The sequence below is a fragment of the Ambystoma mexicanum genome, chromosome 2p (assembly GCF_040938575.1).
Source record: "Ambystoma mexicanum isolate Mex_15411 chromosome 2p, UKY_AmexF1_1, whole genome shotgun sequence".
NCBI lineage: Eukaryota > Metazoa > Chordata > Amphibia > Caudata > Ambystomatidae > Ambystoma > Ambystoma mexicanum.
The window spans coordinates 169480004-169505004 of NC_090923.1; the positions used below are offsets into that span (position 1 = coordinate 169480004).

General features: G+C 44.7%; 1 protein-coding gene across 9 annotated transcripts in view; it reads left to right on the plus strand.

The window, feature by feature from the left end:
* The first annotated feature begins 8232 nt into the window (after positions 1-8232).
* Positions 8233-25001, plus strand: part of TMCC1 (transmembrane and coiled-coil domain family 1) — a 987752-nt gene continuing 970983 nt past the window's right edge. For 3 of the 9 annotated variants that reach the window (XM_069643431.1, XM_069643429.1, XM_069643438.1), the window contains exons 1-2: positions 8233-8358; positions 15529-15610. The gene's annotated coding sequence lies outside the window, so the exon portion shown is untranslated. Of the gene's footprint in view, positions 8587-15528; positions 15611-25001 lie in introns of all 9 variants that reach the window. The other 6 variants (XM_069643437.1, XM_069643430.1, XM_069643434.1 and 3 more) reach the window with 5 other exon arrangements.

Below are 25001 nucleotides of genomic sequence, written 5' to 3' on the forward strand. Positions count from 1 at the left end.
TTTGTTGCTCCCCTTCAGACTCTCCAGTGCCTTAGTTGCCTCCTCTTCCTCTTTATAGAGTGGGAGTGTCTTGCACATGTGCTGTAGGGGCGTGTCCCCTCTGCACTTCACTTGGTAAATTGCTGTTGTGTTTACCTGACCTCAAATCAAGGATTTCGACAGTCCACTGTTAAGGGTAAAACACAATGTAATTACGCTGTTATCAATTTGCTACGTACCTCTCTTGGTCAACAACCTGTCAGGTGTGCTCCATGCACCACCCCTTAACAATTTCACGGCCTCCTCAGGCACACCCACAATCTTGCGTGCAAAATGGCTCACTCCAGGAGACTAAACCAGTTGACTCACCTTCCACAATCTAGGCCAGCTGCCCTGCTAATTCTTACGGGGATACTGTCATCTCTGACCCGAGCTATAACGCTCAACCCACAGGAAATCCACCCATTTACATAACTTCTGTCATCCGTGCCCTCGAGTCAATAATCTAGGTTATTCACCAGAACCGTTTACCTCTAAACTCGAATATGCCCTACCTACAAGCAATGACGTCTACCTCCGCTCCTGTCCCTACTAAGTTGACAATGCTAGACAAAACTTTAATGATACTCAACAGTGCTAAACAATACTCCACAATACTCGCTACCCTCCCCTACACCTACAGTTGCTGTGTGACTGGGTCAATACTTACACTCTGTGGTCTGGTGGCGCTGCTTGGCTGCTGTGTCCACCAAGGCTGCCACTTCCCCTTCCTGGTCTTGCTGGACACCTCACTGACTTTGGGCAGGATATTCTCCAAGCTGGCTCTTGACGGCCTTTCCACGGGTACGTTCTCCCCGTCTTTCTTGAAATATGCAAGAGTCCTGCCGCCTTTCAGGTTCCACGGCAAAGGAGGCGACTTTGTGCCGGACTGACGCAGTGAACCATCAGCTCTGCTACCAACTTGTTATGTAGGACTCCCAGGTATAAACAAGAAAAAAGGGGGGAGAGTCAACAGCTACCCCTGGTCAATCGTGTAGAGGAAGTAGGGTTAGAAGAGGCAGTGAGCTAGTTTGCGAATACTAGCCATTAAGGGTCACAGATAGGTTAGAAAAGGGCTAGATAATACTTAAATGTATTCATAGATTCGGACACACATTTTAAAAAATAATAGGTTCACAACAGAAAAAACATAGAAACAAACTTGAAAGAATCACATATGAGCCTCATTTGGCAGGTGACAAACTGTTGTTGCATCACAGTTGTTGCATCACAGTTGGTTAAGTGAGTGTTAGTAGCATATATATATATATAGCGTGGATTTCAAATACTACTGTTAGACTAGTGGTATGTTATTGCAGTCGACACATATTTATGCAGGTGTTTCTGGTTCGGGATCTAGTCAGCCTTCACTGGTTTTAAAATGTTCACAGATGAAGGGTCCGAACTGTCATCAGGATGTGGTTTGGCCTGGTGAACGCCTATGGAGACAGGTGACAAAAAGTGGGGTGTGTGTCAGAAAAGAGGTGACCACACAGAGGGTATTCTGTGTATAAACGAACTGCGCTCTGAAAGCCTACCTGTATTCTATCAACGGTTGAACACAAAGTGGTATCAGGAAAGCCCCTTAAGTGGTGCAGGCGTCTGTAGCAAAGAATCTACAGGGAAAAGGGTAACAGTAAGTTACCTGGATAGAATGGAGGATCATACATAACTTAAAAATAGTAGTGTGGAGCATACCTTATTGTGTAGGTATGTGTTCTAGCGATGGTGCTGGAACTCTTTCACAGGAGACAATTGCTGTGATGTTTGAGGCTTGTTCAGGTTAGAAAGATAGCCATGGTTGATGTGTCAGGAAGAAGTGGAGAAAATCAGCTTCTAGTTGGTAATGGAAAAGTGAATTCTTTTGTGGTTGTGCCTACAGAATTTTGCGTGAAGAGCAGGGATAAATCAGGTGGTGCCGGTGAACGTGTGGTGTTGGGCTGGAGTAGAAGCCCTCTAAGTGCCTCGCACGTGAATCGGACAGTAATTGGTCGGCACGGCATGGTACATGCATTAAACAGACTTAATTTGTATTTCAAAAATACAGGTGTAATTACGTATGGATGTGAATTTTTTAGGAGTTCAAGTGCCTAAATTGGGTGATGGCAGGGTGATTTGACAATATCAGGTCAGATGTAGCCATGATGAGCTCGAGATGTTAAAAAATGTGATTTGCGCGTTAGAAAAACGTTCAAAATATGCAGTGAGATTACGAGGTGGTGTCTGGCTTAGCTTAGCTGTGTTGCTTACCTGAAGAGCCGGATTTTAGTTGCCTTCTCAGGACTCCCAGGTATGCCAGAGTGATGCGGGGGCCGCGGACCTTGAAGACCTAACACCCTCCCCAGAATAAACGGAGGACGCAGTCAGACAGAAAGTACAAACTGCAGTTTATTTGCACATAAAACCAACAGAGACCAGTACACGAACACAGCAAGATTCAGGTACGCCTCGCGGCTCCACGGCGCACAGGCCTGTTTTCTATAATTCGTACGTCATCACTCGGTGCCCTTCCCATAAAAACCTATTGCTAGGAGGGATAGGATACTGAGGGTCTCTACTACCAATAATGGACCGTATCAGTGTTATTCTACTGGTCCTCGCATGTCCTCGCATGTCAGGTGGCTGGCCTGTCCCATCCCCACAAACTATCTATTACATTGTTGCAGAGTAGGGGGCTTACCATTGGTTCTTGCCCTCTGCCATCCACCCCAGGAATACTAAACTGTGATTGGTCAGAGCTGATGCCCCAGGTCTGGGACTCGATCGAGTTCTCAGCTCGCCGTGCACCTATTCAATGTGATGGGAACGATTATGTGTCTGTATTGTAACTTGTGTATACCACCTTTGCCTATGAGAATATTCTCACTTGTTGCAGTCTGCATCTGGTTGGCTGGGATCGGCTCCTCTTTCTCACCGTGGATGACTGTCCATTGTCTTGTTTGGCTGCATCACGTGTTTAGAGACCATGAATTTGAGCTCTGAAGCTCATAATTATGAGGATGTATTCCGTTTCTCTGCAGCTGGTCCCTTTGTCGTTTGGGGATTGGAAAGTCCCTTCATATCTCTGACGTTAGCTGTGGGCCTGTCTCCCGCGTCTTGCGCTCTGTGTAGCCTTAGTCAGCTCTGCTTGTCTCTTTCTCAGTGGATTGAGGCCTGCTGCAATTTTCCTAAACCTTATAATGCGGTGTCTACATTGTCCATGGTATACTACGTTCCCTATGAGTTAGCTATTTGTGGTTTGATCAGGTTACATATATACTTCTGTATGTCCACACGACTATAAGCTTTAAGCATCAGCAAGCTTGCTCAGGATCTCTTGTGCCTTACGGTTCTGTGTTACTGCATTTGGCTAATGACAAAATAATAAAAGCATTGACAGTATGTATATATATCTGTCCTCTAGCTATAGAATTGTACGCTCGTGTTCTTCATGTATACGAGTGTGTGTTTATTTGGTGCAGTGCGGACTGCAACAGATCGGCTGCATCAACCAGAGGACAACTGTATCCTCATAATCTCAAAGGTTCAACTAGAAACCTAGGCTCCAATGATTGAAACTTTTTGGACTTAGAAGCTAAGAACTTCTAACTTGGAAATTCTTGACAAAAGTTGAAAAAACCACAACCAACCAAAGAAAAATATTTCTGCAAAACTACAACTAAAAAAGAATGTTAAGACACTCTCCTGATGAGCCGTCTGATCTCAAGAAGGGGAAACACGTGTAGAGAGTTAAGAGTGAAGATCATGGAATACATTATTTTTGCGAAATTTACAAATGTGTAGATTGACTACTTTCGTTCTCACCTTGAAGAGGAATGTTCTATAACACAGATATCACAAACAAGAAGTAGATATCAGTTCATGGAATAACTATATGCATCAGTATGGTGCAAACAGGACAATACCATTCATAAGAAACTGGACTGCACATGTGCTTCATGTCTAATGCTGCTATGTCGTGGTGTCACTAATGACGTCAGTACCATGGCTTTTTGGTGCTCAGTCGAGGCTGTCCGTATAGGCATCCCTGTCCACGATCACGGGCTCTTCTCCTACACATGGAAAGATTTGCATAGGATTCGGTCTGTGTGGTTTGCTGAGAGGATACCTTTCAGTGTGTTTGTCAATCATTGGTGCACTTGAATCTGTCCAAAATAGGATGGATGGCTGTAGGCGTTTCTGGCCTTTCATCTCGTCCTGAACTTCAGAGGGTGGAAGGGTGGTCTCGGGACCCTCGGGCCTCCTACTTCACAGTTGAAGGGGGGACGCCAGCAGCTGCCCCATGTTGCCAGTCAGCAATCTCATAAAACAATATAAAACAAAAATATATTTCTTACTTTTACATCCCGTCCCCTTCCCTCCATACTACATGGGCGTCCCTTCCGAGGGACGTGAGACGGAACCTTTTTCACCAGAAAAAACCTTCTTCCCTTTTGAATTTAGAGGTGTGCGGGGGTGTGGCCCAGGGAGCATTCGCTGCTATGACTCCGCCCTTCAGCTTCACACCTCAGTCCCCTTTTCCGCATCAATGGGTATGGGCCGAATTCACCTGCGCTCCTGGGTTTGACTTCAGTCATGTAATTCCACACGTAGATACTTCTTCTCTTTGTCTTTTTTTGTCTTTTTATCATTCAGGTACTCAGTCCTCAGGCGTCACGCTCCACCATGGCGCATATCGACTTCCACAGGGTTCAGCAGGTGCCCATCCTGCAACAGGCTCTTCCCAACTACAGATCACCACGCCCTCTGCCTACGTTGCCTTGGCCCAGACCACGGTTGGCAAACCTGTACAGCGTGTCCTCGAAAGCACTGAAGAACAGACTAGCCAGTTGGAGGGAGCTCTTACAGAAGTCACCTCCTGAGAATCTGGCTCGTCAGGGCTACATCTCTGGAAGCGGTTCACCACTCTTCCCATGCCCTTATGAACACGATCTGGGCTTCTTGCTCAATTTCAAGAAGTCACAGCTGCAACCCACGCTGACTCTGACATTCTTGGGCCTCATCTGGGACACATGCTCCTAGAAGGTTTTTCCGTCGGACCGCAGCAGAGAGGTGACCTCGGCATGGTGGTACCAACATCTCCTGGGTCTATTGGCGGCGGTCCTATTAGCCGTTCTGCACACGAGATTGAGGATGAGGAGGATTCAGCTGCACTTCGCGGCCTCATGGAACCAAGAGCGGGGCTCTCAGTTCGAGATGATCTACGTTCCTCCATCTCTCCACCCGGGCCTAATATGGTGGGCCAGGGGCTGCAACCCACGGACGGGCAAGCCCTTTCGGCTGCCCACCCCGCAGGCCACCGTCACCACGGATTCCTCGCTCAAGGGCGGAGGAGCCACCCTGGACGATCTCTCGGTCCACGGCCCTGGACTCGACAGGAGCAGGAATACCACATCAATTGGCTAGAGCTGAACGCCATTTGGCTAGTGCTCAGGCCATTCCTACCACTTTTCAGGGTCAAGGTTGTCCTCATCCAGACAGACAACTCGACCAGCGTGTACCATGTCAACAAGCAGGGAGGCACCAGATCCCCTCCTCAGTGCAGACTGGCAATTAGCATGTGGGAGTGGGCCCTGGAAAACGACATCTACCTCATGGATGTCCACCTCCCGAGGGAATCCAACCTGGAGGCGGACAGGCTCAGCAGGCTGGGAGCGGACAATTACGAGTGGCAGCTAAACAACCTCGTTATTCAGGAGATCTTCAACAGGTGGGGTCATCCCCAGGTGGATCTCTTTGCCACCTGGCACAACAATAAGTGCCCTCAGTTCGCCTCCTGGCAGGGACAGGTCCCCGGCTCCTTGGGCGATGCACTTCGGCTTCAGTGGAACAGCATGGAGGTTTACGCCTTCCCGCCCACTCCACTGATTCACAGAGTAATTTGCAAAATCATAGTCTTGCCAACTCAACATCATTCTAATAGCTCCATGGTGGCCGGCCATTTCGGAGGCTCAAGACCAGGCTATCAGGCCTCCAAGGCTTCCATATCCCGCTGGATGGTCTCGGCCATCAAAGAGGCGTACGAGGGCCAGCACAAGCCGCTTCCGGCCAACATGCATGCCCACGCAGTCAGGGCCAAGGCAACGGCCATCGCATTCCAGCGCCATGTCCCTTGGCAAGTCATAAGCAGAGCGGCCACTTGGGCCACTCCCTCGGCTTTCTGCAAGCATTACTGTTTGGATGCCGGCTTTCGGACAGACGGTTATCAGGAACCTATTTGCTTAAGGAGGGTCTCCTCTCCACCCTGGGGATACATTCAGTTGTAATCGCCCATGCAGTATGGAGGAAAGGGGACGGGACGTAAGAGTAATTATAAGTTACTTACCATAGTGCATAGCTCTTAACCATTTGTGTCACAAAGGCGGGTGAAAACAACTGATTTTGTTTTGGCGGGTGAGAGGCCCATTGAAATTAATGGGCGTGCTGGAGGCTTGGCGGGTGAGTCAGCTGTTTACAAGGCGGGTGACACCCGCCAAAAGCGTGTGTGTTTGTACTCTTAGTCCTTAGTCCCCTTTCCTCCATACGTCCCACCAACCTCCCCCCTAATCATTCTGATGTCAGTAGGCAATGTTAAATCTATTGTCGACGCGTCAATGGAGACTGAGGTGTGGCGCCGGAGGGCAGAGTCAGGACAGAGCATGCTCTCTGGGCCGCACCCCCGCATGCCTCTAAATTTAAAGGGGAAGAAGGTTTTTTCTGGTGAAAAAGGTTCTGTCTCCCGTCCCTTGGAAGGGACGCCCATGCAGTATGGAGGAAAGGTGACTAAGGACAGTGAGTAACTTATAGTTTCTATATTACGTTCGTTCTGGGGCTTTAAATACATGCATTGCAGTGCTCACATTACAAGTTGCATTTGCAGGAGCCCTTGGGGCCGTCCCTTCCCTTGGGATATGCAGAAGTGTTATCACCTCATTGTATGTTTGAAGAGGTAAACATGTTTTCATGAGGAAGAAGCTGGTCACAGTGCTCACAGGTCATTCCTTTGCGTACATGAGAACCCTCCCGATTTAGGCGGGAAACTCCTGACTGTTCGTGAAAAAATTTTGATATTTTTCACATTCTTCCGCCTAAAATACTTCTAGCCCCAATTCATCCCTATGGGAAAATGTGTGACTCCTGATTTCTCTGATTAAATCCCCCGCCCAGGTGAGTCAGAATGTTGGCATGTCTGCCTTTGGTAAATTTCTTTGTCATGATGGGTCAGATAACAGGCAGTCCTTTCCTGCGATCTCTTCAAGGCCATATGTCAAGTTAAGTAATTTCCTATGATGCCATAAGGTCAAGTTGATATGACATAATTTCCTGTGATGTCCTCATTATGCTAATTACTATTTTTAAAACGTTAAGATTCCTACAGATTTTGTTTCAAAAGCTCCTTTTTCTGCACCTATAATTTCACTCCTATAAATGTAGTAGTCCATTATAATGTCTGCATTTTAAAAACTCTTTATGGGGACCCAAACACTGGGTCACAGACATGTGTCATGAGAAAGGAAGTATGAAAAATGAATGTGGAGTGAGGAATATTTTATTAAGGAGAAAGTAAAAACATGAACAATAGCAAGATTTTCATCAAAGAAACCGGCAGCCTCCCTCCAAAATAGAAAGGGGAGTCATGCACGTGTTAACACCGGTTTATCGCGACCTTCTTTCACACAGATCCCCAAGTACTAGATCTAAAGTCTTTGGGACTTTATTTTTACCTGATGCAGAAGGCGGACCTAACTCGTGCCACAATTTTTACTTTCATGACCACGCCCACTACCGAGTGAATCCCACACAGACACGAACGTCAGTTAGGAGCAGCAACGCCTCCAGTGTTTAAAGCAAGAACGGGCTAGCCGTCTCACAAGAGCATAGTTATCCGTTTCATCAAACGAAATGCCAAATGCGGTTCATACGATAGGCACTTAATAAAAGAATAATAATACTGTTACTATAAGCTAATGTTATATATTTTGTAAAATATGATAATATATACCACCCAAAAGAAGGAGTTATCTAGAATATTTGTAGACTTCTATAAAATAATAGTTTTATTAAGTTAACGTTTGGTAGATTAGCTCAAATGTATTACTTAACATTTCATTGGAAGATTCATATTTTCATACAAAGATGGCAGCTCTATTCGCGTGTGCTTCGCAGCGGCACCCCCTTTCTATGTCCATGGCAGTCCTGGCTGTGCGCATTGACGCCATCGCGTTCAGTGACAGGCCGGAGGGCGTGGTCTCCCGGAGCAGCGGCTGCTGCAGTGCCAGGCTGAGAGGGGAAGAGCCTGAGCCGCCGGGAGTTCAGCATCCCCATTGGTGAGATAACAACCGCTGGAGCCCGCAACAGACGGTGAGTGACACCGCGGGCTGTCAGTCATGGGCGTGATCCCCAGGGAGAGGAGGTGACGGGCTGGGAACCCCTGGAAACAGAAAGCATCGGCTGGGAACATCTGGTGAGAGGATGGAAAGGCTGGGAACCAGTGAACAGGGAGGCAATACATGGCAGCTCATGTAGAGAGAAGGCAATGGCTGCAGCCCACAGGACTGGTAAAGCTGAAGCCGGACGGTTCTCGCCAAGGTAATGATGGCCTGGTGAGCTTCTGAGAAAGCAGGGAGAAGCCCAGAGGCCGGTGGCAGAAGACAGGGCTGGAAACAAAACCAAAGCAATTCAAATCACTGTCGAGAGGAGGCGAGGATTTGGAACATTTTGAATGTTCCAAAGTCAGGGAAAAGTTCGAGGGGGTCGGGTTGCATACCCCTTACAATGCTGACCCAAGAGTTGATGGCCTTTTTCACTCCCCCGAAGAGAGGAGGCAAAAAACGGATGTAAACTGGGGATAGGCATGGACCTCCTGGGGTGGGAGTGGCAAGGAGGAAGGACCCTTGGAAAGAAGAAATGAGCTGTAGACATGGGGGTGAGCAATACATTAAACTCCTAAAGGGGAGAGGCAGTTATTGAAAACTGACCACCAGAAAAGGGGAAGGAAACCAATTGAGAGAGGTGTCAAAACCCTAATTATAAGGTGGTAAATGTAGTGAGGTCCCCTCCTGAAAACCTTTCAGAAAGTAGGCACAGGAAATGGGGACCCATTCGTTGTGAAGGTGCAAACATCATATGCATGGGACCTCGAAAGAGGAGTCAAGTCTTGGTAACCCCTGGAGATGGTAAGCAAAAGTCTGGGAAACCTGAAGATAGTGGGACCACAGTTTTTCAATGTCATCAGGGACCACACACTAAGTCTCTTCCTCATAGATGTAGGCTTGATCACCAGGATGCTTGGGACCACATACAGCACTAAGAACCATAGAACATCCCAGCCAGGATACCATTGACCCTGTAAAAGACCAGGTGGCGGAGGATAGCATTGCAGTGACCAGTGGGAAGTGCAAGTGCCAAGGCAGGCCAGTGACTGCAGGCAAAGTCTACGGATGGGCCAAGTACCATGGAAGAAGACTAGTGAGGTGAGTCAGGGACCATAGGTGAACATTCTAGGTAGCTGGCCTTTTGGATTTCGCAAAGGACAATGGTGTTGTTTTAGCTGACGTGGAAAGATGGTGGGGTAGTGTCTAGCGTTAGTAACTGCCAGCACAGAAAGCTTTTTCTATATCCGCCAGAGTATTTTTGGTTTGGAGATGGTCTTGTGTATGGCTACTACTATCAGGCTTGGGGGCGGGGGGGCGTTGCCTGAAGAGACAAACGACAGAGACTGGTGTGGAATTTGCCAGTGGATGCCACAGATGGAGGGTACGCTGAGTGGATCTTGTTCAGGGACGCCATCCACTCAAGTTTGGAGGCGTTGTTCATGTGGAAACATAAAACGGATGTGTGGTTGCAAAGGATAATAGGCACATGGGCCTGTGATGAATCGCAGCAGAGTTGCAATTTATGTTGAGGCTGGGGCTTGTCGTTCTGGAATATCGGATCATTTTCCTGATGCCTTCTCTCGGCCTATATGCCAGCATTGTTACTGTAAAACACTATATGATGTCTGTGCCAATAATATATGCGAGTATTCTGTCAGTATAAGAAGGCTTTTTCATGCCAATATAGCTGCTGTAAGAACACTAATGGTGCCTGTGCCAAATGTTTTGTCACTGTAAGAATAGATTTCCATGGTGGCTATGCCACTTTTTTCCATAGCACTTTGTGTTGTTGCTATTGCCCAAAGAATGCCAGGATTTCCATTCGAAAAGTGCTGTCGGCACCTGCTAGATTTCTACCCTTGGCCTGCACACACATACCACGGCACTCACAAGCCCATGCCTGCACGTTCACTTTCTCACACTTGTTTTCCCTCCATTGTTCTGATCTGTGAATTAGGACTCTGTGTGCCACCGTAAGCTCCCCAAAATGACCTGTCCTGCCACCCAGTAGGCAGAAGCATGAGGATGCGTCAATCACTGCCTCTCCCTGAGCACTGTTTCTTGCATGAGCACCAGGGCTATCTTTCCAGCACCCCTCGTAGTCAAGATTTCTCCTACACCATATTAGGCCTACACCATATTAGGATTGCAGTACCTCATCCAGCAGCATGAGCCACACAAGGCTGGGGGTGAAACGTGCATCAACCCTTTCTTGGACTATTGGACATGGGACAGCTCGTCTACTGGATGTACAGACAGCTCAGGAGTACCGCCACAGCTGCCCTTCGGAACTGTTTCACTGGGCTTGGCTCACCCTAAATGAGTGGCAGTGCGTAGTCATCGATTATGGAAACACTGCCCCTTAATTGTCTGTCGTTTTAATGGCTTTTGCCTGTTTAAGTTGTGCCACTGCATGGAAGGTACTTGCTTAATTTGGATCTGGTGTAGTACATGCATTGATTGTATGATAAGTAGCGGGCTAAGCAAAATATTTAACTCTCGACTTTGTACTAAGTAGTGTGTGCCTTTAAGGTAGGGAGTGACCACATTGCATGGGGCAAGATTTAAGACCAAAGCGCTTTATTTTGAATGTACTAATGTTTTCTGGCATTCCCATTTATGTTCCATTGGCGTAGTTCAGCTGTTATGTGTTCATCCAGGGCAATACATAAGTGACCCCCGGCAATGCATGGTTTGTTTTTTTTATTTTTATTATTTTTTTTTAATGTATTTTATTTTTTAAGGATGTTTCCTTAACGACTTAAACTTACCCAGATACATTTTGACCCATCGTAAGGTGCATATTTCCTACGTATTCAACAGGTTTTGGTTGAGTACTCATGGATGTAGGCCACCAAAACGAAATAGTGATTGTTAGGGCTAGAAGACTGCCTTTTGTTTTATATTACCTAAAGGCACGCCAGTGGTCCTGCATACATTGTTGTGCCTCATTAAAATAGTTATTCATGGCTTGTCCGTTCCGCCCAAATCCCTTGTCCTCCAGTTGTATCTAAAACCTGAAGTCTGTGATGTGCTCTGAATTGAGCCAAAGGACACATATGATAGTGAAGGACACACAGCAAATTCGTTTGATTCAGGCCAGAGCAGGTGTAACATTTTCATTTTGACTGGTTGAGTGCATTTTTCTTTTTTTACCGAAGACCTTATTCGTTCTATTGCTTTTCCCATGACGTGCATCCAGGATTTCAGTTTTCCCAACGCTTGGTAGGCAAACGTATTGAATGCAACTGGTAGGCAGAGTAGTATAACTGCTATTCAATCATTGTCAACTGCAATCTGGGTCTCCCTGATGTCCACCAGGACTGACTTGCTGCTGCTGTGTGTATGTCTGAACCCAAATAATAAAATAAGAAAGTGGGTTTCAGAGCTGCTGACTTGCTTTCTCTGTGATCCTAACTAGAAAACAGAGGAAGGAAATATCAACCCAGAGTTATCGAGTTGTTTTTATTTTTGGAACATTTTTAGCAAGATATGTTTCATGGGATCCAGAAAGGTAAACGTGCGCTCGCCCCCTCATTTCTTCACATGCACACAGCATACCGTTTCTTACTAAGAGTCACTCACAAATGAAGAGTGCAGATTTTGAGGCTTGGATCCCGGAATAAACCTTCTTGGAAAGGGTAGTTGATCAGAGCTGTAACAGTGGGTCATTACTTGTTGAGCATCGTGCTCATCTTCTGCACTCAGAGATGTCCTGCTATTTCTCTCGGGCGGTCATAGTGCCATGATCCGCTCAATCATTGACGCAGTCAGAAACTAGTCACTGGGATCACCACATTGCTGCATGGGTTGAATTACATCCTTGCTGGTGTGGTGAGTTTATGTAAACAGTCCAGGATTTGGTATGCAGTAGTGTTAGGGGTCATTGCAGCGTTGTCCTCTGTATGCTTTACAACAGTGCATGGACATGGGCGGGTTTAAAGCGTGTTTGGGAACAAAGCAGTACGTTTTTCAACAGTATTTGTGTGGAGTGAGTTGGCAATGTTTGTCGTAATGAGGTGTGGATCATTCAGCTTTATCCAGGTTACTTGCAAGGTTCATTTTTTGTCTTCTGTCATAAGTAGCAAGTGTGGGATGAAACGAGCAGGCAGGTCACATTTCCAGTACACAAGGTTGTGTCCTTTAGATGGCCAGCATCTAAGACACTTGTATGATCTTAGATTTTCAGATTAAGTAGAGCCCGTTGATTCTTTCTGAAACACTGTGGCTGTATCCTTGGCTCTTGGCTGATTCTTCTTATCATGTTGTGGCGCTTATTTTGCATGTTGTCATTGCTTCATGAAGTGATTCGTTTTATCTTGAGACGTTGGGTTCTGACTATGCATGCTTGTTAAGCTAGTGCAAGGTCGTATTTGAGTTTCTTGGAGTTGTAATGAGGCTTGGGACTATTGAGCGTGAGAAGGAGCCTCTTTGCTACTGTTAGGATATGTGTTTCTGCTCTTGGTTTCTTGAACTTGATGAGTTGCTATAGCTGCTTGAGGATTTCGCTTGAAGCCATATTCAGATGTTCATTCTGTGCACAGAATGCTTGACCTACTTTGTCTTAGTTTTTATTTGAAGGCATGCATATAGTTCTTATTAACACTGTAGCTTTGTTTGAGCAAGAAGTGCAAAAAGCATCCTTGTCTATTTCGGTGCTGGTGTCACAGAGAACGGTTAGATGCCTTTCTTGTAGCAGCAATAAGAGTAGAACAGTGCCCGGGGCCTGAGTTTCATAAGTAGAACTTTGAAATGTTTGGTAGTTCTGAGCTGAAGTCGTCCTCAGTGAGGATGCAGTGCTCATGCTAACTTTCAGCAGTAAAAAGGTGTTGGTTGCAGTTCTACCTGGGATGATGCTTTGCAGAAGTTTTTGTAGTCTGTGTGTTGATACCAATCCGGCATCATACACCAGACAAGGTCTCTTGGTCTTATCCTGTGATGTGGCGCTCAATAGGAATGCTTTTTCTTTAATTTCAATTAATTCAAATGGAGTCGATACCCGACCCATCTCACACCCCCTTTTACAAATGCCCCGGGTCACAATGTACTATGAACCAGGCCGGTTGGTGAAAACAGAATATTTATTTTAAAGTTAAAAAAATCACACACATTTTAATATTGGGCAGCAATCACCAATAGGGTGATAATGACAATGGAAATGGAAGCAATGCACTTGGTTAACCTTCTAGTAGAACATATCCAAAGCACAATTGAATAGGAGCACTTTTTGAATTAGGATAGATAGCACCCAAGTTAAGGTTTTCCCCGGCAATGTTCCTTCAACCCGTAAATAATCAGGTAGTCGGGGAGAAGAGGCACCAAACAAAATCAAAATCCGACCTTCCCTCACAAAATAAGAGGGAATTTGCAATGACATAAAATGACACTTGGAAATTGACAAATAATGTGCGGTTAAATCTTTGAGGCAAATGATTTCTCATAAAGGCAGTAATGCATAAACACTAGCAATCACAAGGCAATGGATCAACAAAAGGCATACATTTCTAAAGCAAGTTGAAAATTGGAACATGCTGCAGCCGAATTTACACGTTAGAAAATTGCATTTGTTTTCAATTCCTGTTTAAAATGACACAAGCAAATTTTATGAAAAACGGGTGAAATACTTTGATTTCCAATGCGGTTTTTGGGCTGGGAGACAGATGTGTATCACAGGGATAATATAGAGACGAAAGTAGGGCTATAGGTGAAGAATTGAGAGGGATTTGGAAGGTAGAATGAAGTTTGTCTTTAGGGAAATGGAGCAGTGAAAAAGAGAAAGTTGGTTTTAAAATGACAGGCAAATTTTACTTAAACTAGATTTAATGGCTAAGAAAAGAGGAACGCCCCCCGTGAATATAAAAGTTATGCTGCAGCTGTAACCCTTCACGCAGTGTACCCCTTTTCTTTAGGGAAAATGAATTTATTTAATCAAAATTTCACGAATTACTTATGAGCTATGTAAGACAGAAATGAAAAGTGGCGCTTGGGAGATCAAGGACAAGATGCATAGAGAATTCTGACAGTTGGACAAGTTATCAGGATTTGGACAGGGTTGCTTAGAGAGTGGGACAAGGACAGCAATCAAGATGGGGTAGACCATATGTGGTGGGATGTAGATACTCACAGTCCGCTCTTAAATTTGGGATTAGGCACAGTCAACCAGGTTCCTGGACTCACGGGCTCGGACGGTGGACTCTCCTGGCAAAAGACAGCTGGACAAAGGTCTGGTTACCGGAAAAACTGGACAGCTGTATGGCGGGGATGCAGCAGGCATGCAGTTAGTGGGCAAAAAGCTGGTCTTGTTTCAGGATGCTTCCCAAAAGAATACCACAGCTTCTCCCTTTGGTCATGGGATTTTTAGTGGAGTTTCAGGATTGAGTCCTTGCTGGGATGGTCAGTAATGCTTTGGCCTTTCAATGGAATCTGGCAAGATGAATGTGGAAAATCAGGAACGCAGGTGCAGGAATTCAGGAAACGGTGTCTGTCCTGAGTCCTTCCACACACCCTTTTTATAAAACATGGTGGCATCACAGAATTACTGGTGGGCAGAACTGAGCTAGGCCTACTTCCAAGACTCGGATAGGTCAGCCTAAGTTAATCGCCTCCTCGAGGAGGAGTCTCAGTTTATGAGGTTGTATTTTATGAGGTGAAAAGCCTTCCCCAGTTACTTTAGCTAAAATCCAGTTTTGCCATAGATGGCACATTTGTACGATGGTAGCATTTTAACAAATTACATAAGCGGGTTACATATCTTATGCAGCCCATGCCAGTCTAACTCTGCAGTCTTTACGACATTGTTTCGCCATTCTAATGATTTTTGGTCATTTTTTAGTGTGAAATATTCAGCCTAAAATACTGTAACTTTATACATGTGTGTGGATTATCATTAGGCATGTCAAAATTGAAATTTGCAGTGGCATCAGGTATACTTTCCGTGGAATACCCAATTCTCTGCCATTTCTGTTCCCAAGGTGGCAGTGAAGGCTACATCATCTTAAATTACACCCCACAAAATGACATTAAAACTGTTAACCTTTTACATTTTTGGGAATTTCTGCTGCAAAAATAACCGTCTTCAAAGTTTCTTAATAAAGTAGTATTTTGAAACAAATGGGCTGGCTTTTGTCCCTCACTGGACCATTTTTTTTCTTTTCAGCTACCACCACCTGTTACTTCAGCCCTGTGTGAGATGGGGATCCCAGTTTGATTGAAGGTTTTAGTTCCCCTCTACTTCGCAGGTTAGTGTCCCAGAACATTTATTGTCCCAGCCTGGAGCACAGACGAATGTCTAACGAGCGTGTGAACTTTCTTTGTCTTGGTCCATTCAAAGTTTTTCAAGCTAGCAATTATAACTTTTGTGTCCTGGACGTTTATGGTGGTTCCTTTTGGGGGAAGCCTTAGCTTAGCCAGCAGGGAAATCCTGTTCTGGAGCTTGCAAAATTCAGCCAATGCAGTTTAATTCATTTTATTTTCTTTTGTCCTGGATGAAAACAAACCGGTTGGCTAAAACATCCCCTATATGTTTCCCAGCAACAAACCCCTTTACATTGCTAGGCACAGGCAAGTTTTTGTTCAACATGGTACTTAGAAAACATGCATTTCTTTCTGGTTTGCAAAAGCTTATTCTTCCATGTGTAAAGCCAGCTGGCATTTTTCTCGCAAAAATGTGGTTTGTCCCTTCCCTCTGCATTACCACATTGTTTTGTAGCCATAGTTGGCTTCTTGTACACCAGTCTGTATAAGGCAAAGGTCTCCTGAAATTGACATGTGCAGAGAAAGCTAGAATTTCTTTTCAAGCAATGATTTTTTTGGACATTTTGTAGCAAATGTTTAAGCGTTTTTCCGTGCAGCTGAAGTAAAGCTTTTGTTGATTCTCTCAGATTTGGCTGGCACAGCATGGCATTCAGGAATAATGCTCTTTTCTGATGGAGCACAATGTGAATATGGCTGAGCATGACGGGGTCTTTTTGATAAAGGTTGTGTGATAAAGAACAGGGAAAAATTGCATCAGAGCGGCATCATTTTAAAGGTGAAATATTCCCTTTTCGATAGGTTACTTTGGGCTTGCAGCAAAGCAGCGCTGCTTTTTCACTCCATTTCTTTAAGACAAACAAGAACACACCCTAGTAGTCTTTCTCGGGGTGCTTCCTGTTCCATCTTCCCCAATGTCACTTGGCAAAACAGTGCAACCCTCCTTTTGTCGCTGTAAAATGCAGTTTGGACGCAATGGTGTTCCCACCAGCACAGCCATTTTGCGGGTTCTGCTGAAGAACAGCTTGGTGATGTGAGGAAGTACTGCTGAGTGGGTAAATATATCCCACAAGTGTGTGGCAGTTTCAGCAGAGGTGATAAGCAGCAATGTGAGATAAATTGGCGGCATGAATTAAACATGAGTTGCACCACGAAATTGTGTAAGTGACTTCAATCCAGCAATCCAACTAAGTCAATGCTTAGGATGCCCAATGGAAGCCCTTATTTATATATTTTTATGTCAAAGTTCTTTAAATCTGGATGATGAACCCTTATATAACACCTCTCTCTTTGGATCCCCTTCACCTCACTGATCCAAGAAGTAGGTTTGTTTTGAAAATTAAAAGATTTATTTGAAGAATTAAACAATATATATATCACACTTTTATGAATAAAATAATATTTGTATAGCACACTTATGAATACGGACGGTGATCAACAATGGGTAATATTATAAAATTAACACTCTTTAATCACTTAGGAGTATGAATATGGAGGATACTGTAGCAGAGAATACTTTGTGATTCCAGGAAATGCAATAATGGGAAAGAATGCAACACAGAAATAGACTTGATATGATTTCAATCAAAAGATAATATGGTCACTTTTTCCCCTGTGACTACTCACTCCCCCCCTATGCAATATGAAGGGATGGAAATGAGGGCACACATGTTTCAGGAATACAATCAAGAATGCAGTTCAATTCCAGTTCCCCCCCCAGCAAGCTTAGAGAAAACAGGTATGATGTTAAAACACAGGTCAAAACGCTTTTGAATGCGATTACAATGGATGGGAAAATCTGCTAAATTGGTTTTAATTCACTAAAGGAGATTCGCGATGAGTGATCGTTACTTGAGATTGGTTCAGGTCAACACTAGCAATGATTCATGAATGATTATCAAATTGAAAACGAATTTCAGCAATTGAGAACAAGGAGCAGCTATTTTGACAGAAAATGAAATTGAGCCAAATTGTAATTCGCAGCAATTTTTCCCACATGCGTAAATCGCGATTAGGGAAAAAGTATATTGGAATGTCGTTTTGATTTTCTTGGAAAGCTTAGGATCTTAGCTTTAAAATGACAGTTACATTTCACTTCTAAGACGTGCAGTTCAAAAGTTACGGATGTTTTTGTGAAGGTAGATTTTACAGAAATAAAATCAAGATCTCAGAACTGACAGATGCGCTTTACAGATTTGAAATCAACAGGATGGACACAAGATTCTATAGTGCAGTTCTGGACAGGTTAAAATGGTCAGAAGAGGATTACTGATTAGTTATGGACAGTTCTAGACTACTCACTCCTAGCTTTGGAATGGAATGGGCCTCATCAAAGATCTGGTCAAGGGGTTTGGCTTCACTCTCGCCACCGGACAGGTCTCAGACCCTCTGGGTTCTGCGTTAAGCACTGCACGGCGGTATGCGGCCTCTTGAACTGGATCTGATGGGTCTTGGCTACAACTCTGCTTTCTGGGTCTGGACCTTGGTTCTAGCACAGGGTTCTTGGCTAGAATAGAACAGCTCAGCCCGGCTGTTGAATGTGAGAATCAGGTTGCTACATTCTACAGGCCTGCTGAGAATTCAGCTTTTGGTTTAGGCCTCTCTGCTTTAAGGTTCTAGAGTTTGGGTTCCAGAGTTCTGGTCGCTGGATCTAGATCTGGAGTCTGTCTGGATCTGGTCTGGCAGAGTGCTTCGCAGGAATCAGTGAGTAGTGGAAAAAAGAGTGTCCCTTATCTGTCCTAAAGAGTCTCTTTTTATGTGTTTCCAAAGTGGGTGGGTAGGCTGATTCTCTATGTCCAACCCCCTAAGGATTTGATAGGTTAGAGGATTCTCTGTCCCCTGACTGGAGAAAGAATCAGCGTGTCACCCGGTGTCATGTTTATGGCTTAACTGAAATCCCTCCCCTTTGCTTTTACAGAGAAAATCAATTTTACCCAAAAAACCTATTTCCCATATACACAAGTTGTTCATAATACATATACACATCACAAATTACTTTCGGTACATTCTTGTCCAACTCTGATCTTCCTAAGAGCTCTAGTTCAGAAATGACAACTTATTCGTGCTTTTGGTGGGTTTCCCAATATTGGTTCTGCACCAAATATTACACAAACATACATATCTTCTCTGGGCACATTCCTGTAAATTCTTATGTTCATGGCAAAGATACTGCAGCTGCAATATTAATAATTCCGGGGTTTGGTCTCAGAACATCATACAGCGTCCAGCTTAGTCTTAAATTGTGGGTGGATTTTTCATTTTAAGAATCCCAAAGTTTCATATTTTTGTCAGCTTGATAAAATTTGTTATACGCAATTTTATAAAACATATATTTGCTGGGCTACCTGAATCCATAATGGTTTGTCCCCGCCCCCAGAGCTGGCCGACTCAGAGGGTCACATGTCTTGTTTCTCCCAGAGCAGTTGTTGACCAGTCACACCCAAATCAGCATATTCTATTCATCCCAAAGCCCCCATTGTCTTGACTGAGAGCAACATGCCAGGGTGCCTTGGCTAGTTCCTGTTCACACCAGTCTGTCAATCTCTTGGCCAAGGGCAGAAGGAAGCTTCTTTGTCTAGGGATAAGGTGTGAAGGGTTCCCATGAACAGAAGGCCTCTTGAAGTTTTAACTAAATCAGATTACCTTCTAGTCAATTGCAACATAGTTCCTTTTAAAAAAAGACATTTATAAACTCACAATAAGCAACATATCTTTACATTTTTCAACAATGAAATCACTGTGCGGCACTCTATGTGGCATTTTGATGGAATTGTCTTCTTTGGCATAGTTAACTTCTGAAACACAGCTCTCCTGTCAGAATTATAAATCGCCAGCACCTGACAGAGGCGAGTAACGGTACTACACCCAGTTTGACAGCTGTCTTTCCATCAAATATCTTTAAAAGTGGATTTTGGTCTAATAACACATGATTCTTTCTGACCTTGGATTTATGTGGATTCTTGCAGTATAATGATGTGGAACACCCAACAAGGAGGTTGGATTTTTTTAGGTGGTTTGTGACCCTTGATTTTAGCAAATTTGACACCAAATAAAAACAGATTTTTGAGACAGCTCTGTATTCCTTGGCACAGATTTTGCTCTGTGAGCAGCCAAAGGATGGGTTTTGGCAGTGGTCTCCGGTGCTCACTAAGATAGGCAAAAGTGGATGGCAGCCTATTTTTCAGGTTTTCACTGCCCATTTTCTGGTGATTTCTAGCGAGCAGCATGCTTTCCAGTGGCCATTCCGATGTTTCTGCTGCCAGCAATGCCTAGTGACGTTACAGGGCTTGGATGAGTGGGTTGAGACATCCCACAATTCCAAGGATGGAAGTTTGTTTAGGGATGGGTTGGAACAAAGGTGTGGGATCCATTAGAAACTAAAGAAAAGTGAGTCACTTTTTTCTGACAGTTCGCCTTCTAATTCAGAACGTTAATTTGACGGCTCTTCTACATCTATTAACGAGACACTATTTCTCTGAGGAGTCCTGTCCTTTTTTTGGATTGTGGTGGTCACAGAGGTAGTCAACAGGGGGAGACCTTGGGGAGGTGCTTACCAGCCCCATCAAACGTACAGCCAAGAATTGCCAAAACAACTGAACAAATAAAGCACACACAAGAGTCTATTGACTATAAACGAACAGGCTACACATAATACTATTATTAATCTGAACAATACACAGCTCTTTTAGGCCGAATTGAGCCTCTTGAGGGAAGGACTGTGATTCTTGCCAAGCCAAGTTCCTTGCAATCTTAAACTTGCAACTGAGGTGCAACAATTTCTTTGTAAAATCAGATTAAAAAATAGACTTTGATGATTGCGCCACAATAGAAGAACCAAGCTGTCAAATCTGTCAAATCTACCACCTACTAAAGATATGCCTAATTAGTTGTTGGCTTTTGAATCTAATAAGTAAAGGTCTCAACAGCATTTTTGCAGCTAATAAATATATTGGGGGCAATCTGTCTAAACCAGAATAAAATGAAAAATTACTCTTCCATTGTCATAAAATTCGCAGACAAAGGCGGAGGTATAGTGATTCAAAAGGTCCACGATTATGATGATGAAGCTCTGAGACAGTTGTCGAATGCTGCACATCATCGTCCACTCCAAGGATCCTAATAATGACCTCTCTCAAAGTATCCTGGGGATTACCAACACAGGCTATAAAGGCAGCATTTTAAGCTCTCAGAAATATACTTATTTTAACCCCAAGTCCTCCAGGATGATGACTTTTTATCTGCTGGCGAAATCCATAAATCACCAACCCGCCAGAAACCGTTAAGGTCATCTATTAGGTTATAGAGTCGATACATCAATATTTTGATAATTTGGCTTAATGATTTAGTACTTCTCAATACGTTTATTCTGTGGATTTATTTCCTCCATCCTAACCTGAAGTTTACTGCTACATACAGCCCACTTGATATTCCTTTTCATGACTTGCTAATACATGCTAGTGATGGACAACTTGAAGTAATCCTGTTTAGAAAATTGGCAGATACACTATCCTACAGTTTAATAGTCAACATCCTGTTTCCAAGCCTGAAAATAAAGTATTCCATTTAATTAGTTCCTGCGGGTCCGCAGGAACTGTACTACTCTTGATGAATTTTATTATCAGGCCAAAATAATGATGTACTGTTTACTCCTTACCAGGTTACCCAAAACAACTTTTTCCAAAGGAAAATTGACATCATATAGAGACTACACCAAAATAGTTTGGTGTGTGTGACTTTTTTTGCCATTTGGGTACCTCCAGTTAATTTCCATCATGTGTATGGTAAATATACTGTGTCTCGGTTTACCACTGAATTCCAAGCTTTTTGTTAAGTCTGGCCCCTATAAAAATGTACCAATTGCAAGCCATCCAATGTCATTTATGTGATCGCTTCTCCCTGCGACATGCACTGCCGGTAAAACAAAACAACCAGCGCGCATTTGCATCAGTGTACAGAGGTCACGTATTTGGAAAAGGGTAATGACCGCTTCACTAGTTTCCCATTTTTATGAACCCCAACAGTCAAGATGATCTAAAATGGTTTATTATTGAAAAAGATTGTGGTACATATTAGCAATGGATCCATGGGTGCTTTATTAGCTAAGTGAGAACAAGATTGGATTTACAATGTACACACTGAGAGACTAACTGATCAAATGGAGTAGTCTGTGCTGTTAAAAACGCAGCAATTTTTCCTCAAGATAATGGGCCTCTTTATAAGTGTGCCGGTCTGGAAATAACGGTGCTGTTAAGCTTACCGGCACCGTTGTTTCTGAACCGGCACACTACAACTCTGCGGGTGGGTGCCGTCCCACCCGGCAGGTCGGACCTGCCGGCAGAGCGGCACCAGCCTGCAGAATATTCACAGAAGCACCAGCACCATTATATGGTGCCGTTGCTTCCATGGTCCCCGCTCCCATAGAGTCATAAAGGACTCTATGGGAATGGGGACTTGCAATTTAACGGCCCCTGACTTTCTGGCTCACCAGGGTTGTAATCTCCCGGTGTTACCGGGAAGTCAGGCTCCTGTTAATCATTACGGGTCTGGCGGCTACCCGCCGGTATTACCGGCACGGTTTCTGCCGGACCCGTAAGGAGGACCAATGGGTTATATATATGTGTAAAGTGTTAGGAATCATTTGAAACTTAATGCAGATTTCGCATGTCGTCATGACTTTTTTCAGCATGTTTTTTTTTTAAACTTTTTTTATTAGTGGTCCGGAAAACACAAACACAGCAACAGCATCATCGTACAAATTACCATCAAAATGATACGAAAATGGAGAAAATCAGAAAAAAGCAAAGACAATAGCAGTACATATAGCCCGAATCCACCAGGGGAATCGGGTCTTAACATCACTGTCATCATCAGGGATCATATCACAAAGAAACATTCTGAGGGGTCCCCAAATGTCCTTGGGCCTGCTCACGGAAGGGCGTGTAAGGACAAACTGTTCTTCAGCCTCGTTTACATAGACCAGTTCACGGAGGAACTGCTTCACAGTGGGCGGTGCAGGGTTTTTCTATTGTTGCAGAATACATTTTTTGGCCACTGCACTTGTGACATTAAACAGTGTTCTGATCTTTTCGGAGCACTTTCCTATATCCCCAAATAAGTATTTCTGTGGAGTCAACACCGGGGGAATTTGTGTAATTTCATCAAGTACATCTGCCACCTCCCTCCAGAACCCAGCCACCACCGGGCAGCTCCAGTACATGTGGAACGAGCCAGCATAATCTGTTTTGCATTTGGGGCATTGACTTGGAGCATCAGCAGCGAGCTTGGCTATCTTGGCCGGGGTGTAATGGAACCTATTGAGAATTTTAAACTGGATTACTCGCAGTCCAGCATTCAAGGAGACTTTCTTGGTGAGAGAGCAGTACCTGTCCCAAGTTTTATCATCTAGAGGGATCTGGAGATCTCTCTCCCATTTATCTCTGTTCAGATTGGCCGTTGGTGAGTGTGTCTGTACTATGGCATGGACACCTTCAAGCGGTCCCCGGCCGTGATCATTTGAACGCAGGGGTGTGTAGGGGATTCATCAGGGAAAGATGCCCAGTGTTTTTGGAAAGCCGATCTCATGCGATAGTACCGCAGTACCCTAAGTGGGCCCCTGCCTAACGCGCCAGTTATCTGCTGAAGAGTTGCAAATTTACCCTCAATAAAAATATCTCCCAGGTGCATCTCGTCTCCAGGGTCCCAGGCTGATCGCAGACAGACATCGTGTGTCGGGGGGATACCAGGGTAGTTCCAGAGGGAAACCTCCGGGTTATATAGGGTCGACAATCCCAATCTCTTAAATATTGCCCTCCAGGCAGCGACAGTACAACTAACCGGGTTGAAATCACATGAATCCCTATAGTGGGCATCGAAAATTACAGACTGTATGTTCGTGGGAGAGGTGTTGAGTTCCTCTACATCAACATGCGGTGGGCCGCCCTCCCTGGAATACCAATACTCAGAGAACTGGGCCTGGGACACATGATAATATAATTCAAAGTCAGGGGTCGCCAGTCCGCCTGACGAGTATGGTTCAGTTATTTTTCTCCACCCAATTCTGGGAGTCTGCCCATACCAAAGGAAGGCTGTAGCCATAGACCTCAGTTTAGTGAAGAAGGGTCTCCCCGGCCAATTCGGTATGTTCACAAACAGATATAACAATTTATGCAAAACTACCATTTTAAGCACAGCTACCCTGCCATGTGATGATAACAGAAGGCGGTCCCACAATAAAAGCTTGGCCTTCAGGACCTGTAGTGTTGCATCATGATTATCCGCATATAGCCTATTCTTATCGTGTGACACAAATATCCCCAAGTATCTGATGGACTCACTAGACCACTTCAGCCCTCCCAATGAGCCAGGGCAGCCAGTTGCCGGTGTAAGCGGGAAAACCTCTGACTTGTCCCTGTTTATGGAGTAGCCAGAGTATGAAGTGAACTCTTGAATCTCCGCCATTACAGGCGCTAGGTTGTTTTCCGGCTCACGGATATATAGGAGCGTGTCGTCCGCGTATAGAGAGATTAGCTGGGTCGCCCCCTTTAGGTTAATGTCCCTGCTGGAATGTCGAAGCCTGACCTCTATTGCCATTGGTTCTATTGTTAGGGCAAATAGTATAGGTGAAAATGGGCAGCCTTGCCTAGTGCCTCGTCCCAGGAGAAACATGTCTGAGATTGCCTTGTTGGTTAGGACCTGGGCCCCGGGCTCTGTGTAAAGCAATTTCACGTACCTAATGAAGTTCGGGCCTATCCCAAATGCCTCAAGTACTGCCAGTAAGTAGACCCAGGACACAGAATCAAAGGCCTTTTCGGCATCCAATGAAACGGCCACAGCGTTTCTTCCTGGGTCAATCTGGGCCATTATGCCAAATAGCCTAAGCAGGTTAAGCGCAGTAGATCTAGCGCGGACAAACCTATTCTGATCCGGATGAACGAGTGTCGGAACCGCCGGTAAAAGCCTATTGGCCAGTACCTTGGCGAATATTTTGGTATCTGTATTAATGAGAGATAGCGGTCTAGAGGACGACATATCCTGTGGAGGGCGACGAGGTTTAGGAAGAACAGTTATCAATGCCTCTCTCATGGATACAGGAAGTATATTACAGTCGAGGGATTCTTCCCAGACCCGTAACAACAACGGAACAAGCTCCGCACTGTATTCCTTGTAGAACTCTGCGCCCAGGCCATCTAACCCCGGAGCTTTATTGGACGTTAAATCTTTAATTGCCTCAGCAATCTCATCTACAGTGAGAGGTTGATCCAGTGCCAGGCGGGTCTCCTCTTGCAGTTTCGGCAGCGACAGTGTCGCAATGTATGCCCCTATCACAGTAGCCGATTTACAGGCCGATTCATGTAATTCCTCTCAAAAGTGTCGCACGCG